The sequence below is a fragment of the Adiantum capillus-veneris genome, chromosome 13 (genome assembly GCF_014529385.1).
Source record: "Adiantum capillus-veneris isolate H3 chromosome 13, ASM1452938v2, whole genome shotgun sequence".
NCBI classification, from domain to species: Eukaryota; Viridiplantae; Streptophyta; class Polypodiopsida; order Polypodiales; family Pteridaceae; genus Adiantum; species Adiantum capillus-veneris.
The window spans coordinates 122794767-122799307 of NC_140943.1; positions in this window are offsets into that span (position 1 = coordinate 122794767).

The following is a 4541-nucleotide window of genomic DNA, read 5'->3' on the forward strand; positions in this document are numbered from 1 at the left end:
GATCAGCTACATGTGCATAATGTGGAATCCAAATAACATAGAAGACACATGCTCCCAGAAACCTTCTAACCTCAGTGATGCTAGTGCATGTTTCTTTCATTCTTTGGATAGCATCTACCTTTGTTGGACAAGGTTTCCTACCATATGGCCCGCACATGTGCCCCACAATCAGCACTTCATTGACACCAAACATAGACCTTTTCCTTGACAAAGTAAGATTCACTTCCTCCAACCTAGACAAAATTTTATGACAATCATTTATGTGATTTACCACAAACGTGCGACATCGCTTGAGATCCAAAGCTTCATCTTTGTCACTTTCTTCACATCCTTTGATAGGAAAATCATCAATGAAAGGCATTGTGATTTGAAGAATAAAGTCACGTAAGACCTTATTCATCCCATTCATCATATGTGCAACCGAGTTGGTTGCTCCCTGTGGCAAGGTACACATCCTTACCAAACTCAAAGGTGTCCTCATGGTTGTCAAGTCTCTGCTTTTGATTGCAAGCTGAAATTGATCATACCCTGAGTAGAGATCCCCCATTGAGTAGATTGCCCTCCCTGCAAACGCCTCTGCAAACTCATCCACAATTGGACCCGTACCTGCATTTCTAATTGTCACTTTGTTCTTTGGTTGCATATCTTGGATGGAGCGTAGAGCTCCATTCTTCTTTGGAACTGTGAACCACCTGTTTGAGTATGGAGCACATGAAGGCTCCAAAATTCCCATTTTGATTTTCTCATTCAGTAGGTCTACTAACTTTGGCAAATGAGCCTTTGGAACCGGAATAGGCCGCAGATTCCAAGGCACATGAGGTATTGTGAAAATGACCATAGGAGCGTATGTCTAGATTGAAAGCGCTCCTGGTTCTTCTCAACATGCAAGCAAAGTTTGGATGGAGTGACACTAGCATCACAACGCTTTTCAGGTGATCTATTACAATTAGTTTACTTTAATAAAACTCTAAATGTATAATGATCTGATAGATTTTTACACAATTGTACCGTATTTTTATGTTGTGTAGATTGCTCAAAGAGCACATACTACCAGCTGATAATGTGATGCCAGATTCCCAAGAGGAAGCAAGAAAGATTTTGCGAAACTTGGGGATGGATTACAATTCGATCCACGCTTGTCCTAATGATTGTATTCTTTTCAGAGGGGAATACATAGACATGGAGAAGTGTCCGAAATGTGATTCCGAGAGATATTGAGTAGATCTCCACGGAACAAAAATTCCGCAAAAGGTTTTGCAACATTTTCCTCTGCTTCCTCGCATCAAGCATTTCTTTGAATGTAAGTCCATGGCCGCCCTAGCATCATGGCATGAGGAGAATAAATCTTCAGATGGTGCAATACGGATTCTTGTAGATTGCATAGCCTAGAAACATATAGATGGAACATGGTCGGATTTTGCCAAAGAAGCTCGAAATTTGCACTTAGGCGTAGCTATGCATGACATAAATCCATTTGGTCAAAGATCAACATCTTATAGTGTATGGCCCGTTGTTATTGTCAACTACAACATTTCCCCGTGGTTGACTACGAAGAAGGGGCACCTATGGCTAATCTTGATTGTGCCAATCACAGCGGCATCAATGGAGGAGATTGGAGAAGATGCTCAATCAGAAGCCGCTGAGGTGATGTCAGACGAGCATCAAGATGGTACTCTCTATGGGGTGCATGCAGAGGATCTACAAAATGAAACGGAGGACATCTGTTTAAACGGAGAGCTCTACATAGATATAGGAAGTTATGCTGAGCTATGTGAGGATGAGAGAGAGATCTCTTAAAGCCATAAATATTGTATTTGAACAATTTTGCCCCGTGTTGTAAAAACTCTGGCTCTCTAAGTACCTTCCATGTTGTATAACACTCTTTTGATTTTGCGCTCACATCTTTTGATTGAAAATTTTGAGTTATCGACTTGCCTCTTCCATCACTCAAGTTGGATAGAAGAAGAAAACGTCATTGCGTCATTGTATTTATATGTCTCATTGCGTCATTGAGTCATTGTATTTAATGGTCTTTGTATCCACTCCAGGTACGTATGCTCTAGGTATGTTCTCACAAGCAGGGACGACGAGCACCTCTCTCTCTCTCTCTCTCTCTCTCTCTCTCTCTCTCTCTCTCTCTCTCTCTCTCTCTCTCTCTCTCTACTTGTCCATGTTTTCTACTTCTTTCATTCAATATTAAGTTTAAATGTTCGTGTGTTTAATGCAGGTATGGATGATGAGGAGTTTCTTTCTTCTTTGTCACCCCAGCAGAGACAGTGGTATGTGGAGCGTCATCGCTCTGGCGCACCATCGCGTGTTCCTACTCCATCCGCATCTCCCTCTGTTTCGGAGCATTCGGCGCACTCCAAAGCTTCGGTGACGACGAGACGATCTTCACACTCGTCTAGGCACCGGCGCTCTAGTGGTGGTAGTGGCGGTTGTTGTGGGGATGCCACCACCGATGCCTCCACACCGCCTCGTGTTCAACGAGGCTCTGTACCCTCCCCTTCTTTACCCGCCCCCACACCAGCCACAACATCGCCATCTATGCCAGGTTTTGCACGGCTAACTATTCCTAGCAGCTACACACCACTACCTACTCCTCTGGGAGCCACCCCACTTGACACTCCTCGCTTCGGGGCCCAGACTCCGATGGAGACACCTGACGTCCAGACCCCCATCGACACGCCACTAGAGACTCCTGCCGGGACACCCAGGTTCACGCGTCACCGGCGAGAGGGCTTGCCTTACTCCGTCGACTTCAGTGGCGGCATCATCATGGATGATGACGGCAAGAAGATGATCTCGCGCATGCGTGGTCTTTGCTCTCAGGTGTTTAGACACTACATACTAAAAACCTGGAGTGAAGTACCAAGTGATTTAAAAGACAAAATCATCACCATACTTCATGACGAGTTTCCCGTTCCAACACGGGATGAGCACTTCAATGAAGACCTGATGAAGGTTCGAATGCACGAATACTGCAAGCACAAGCGTTCCAAAGTGCAAAAAGAAATCAAGCATGGGTGGAACAGGCCAGATTGGCTGGCCAAAGAAGATTGGAAGAATGCGAAGAAAGTAGCATGCGAGAATCCTGACAAGTGGAAGCAACAAAAGGATGTAGCCAGAGCGCGAGTAAAGGCAAGGAGCTCGCACCACTTGGGGAGCGGCGGGTGGGCATCATTTGAGGCCGATTTTGTAAGTGTTTTTGCATTGCTCTTTATGTTTGATAGTTTAGGGTTTATGGGTTTTTATATTCTAACATAATGGAATCTTTGTATGTTTTGACAGTGGTCGATGACAGGACGTATCCCACACCGTACGAGCGTGAGTACGCACGCAAGAAGGGCTTAAACACCCTCATGGACATTCTGAGTTCTCGCAGCGGCATGGTTAGTATTAGGGTTAACTCTTTTCTATTTTTTGTATTGTTTTATAAACGTCGCTATATGTTTATACTTACAGAAAGCTGTCTTATTGTTTTTTTTTGCAGAATCCGACAAATATGCCGCTTGGACGCGATGAGACTTCTGATTAGACGACGTCAGTCTAGTCATAGCTAGATAGCATTAGTTTCTTTTTGTCATAGCTTATGTATCATGAGACGACTTTTATACGTCTTTTTGAAAACCATGTATATTTTTTCAATAATGACAATGGTGTTGTAATTATTACATTTGCCAATCAAGTGATTTTGCGTATGATGTGTACAATTGTCATTGATTTACTTTCATCAATTTACGCTTGTCAATTTTGTATCTTTATTTTGCAAACAATACGTACTATGGATGATGGAGTTAATGGTTATATTGTCGTGTGGGTGACTATTTTGGGTCTATATCTACCCTTGCACTTTTTTTCAAAGGTGAATCAAGTAATAAAACATCCAATATGGTTGATGGGTGGCAGGGCATTCAATGCCCTGTCACCAAAAAAAAAATCTCTCGGGCGTCGCTATGACCGTCGCTATATAAGGCTCTGCAGCGTCGCTATAGACGACGTGTAAACGTCGCTATATGCGTCGCTATATAGCGACGCATATAAAAACGCTCCTGTATCAACGCTGTTAGCGACGGTTTTAGTGACGCCGGGGGTTATAAAAACCCAATGTATTTCCGTCGCTAACAGCGTCACAAGAGCACACAACCTCTTGTAGTGGGTGAGGTCCTTGGTATAGCAAAGCGGGAATTCCACGAAGAAATAATTGATATCATAAAGAGGAAGCGACAATTTCTTACTGAATCTATTTATGTACAAGGTTAAGAAGAGACTTTAAATGCACAGGGTGTACAGGTCTATGGCAAGCAAGGTGAAGAAACTATTGTTGGATGCTACAAGTCTAGGGGAGGAGTAAAACACATTCGCTTCTTGGATGATGAAGATGAAGTTGAGACCACTCACAAGAGTTACTACTTGAAGAGTCACTGGGCAAGAGCAACTATTGAGACGCTGGTAAAAGTGGGAGACTTAGAAGAGCCATACATTGCGTTGATAGATCATGGGTCAGAGATTAACCTCATGTCAAAGAGTCTTTATCAAAA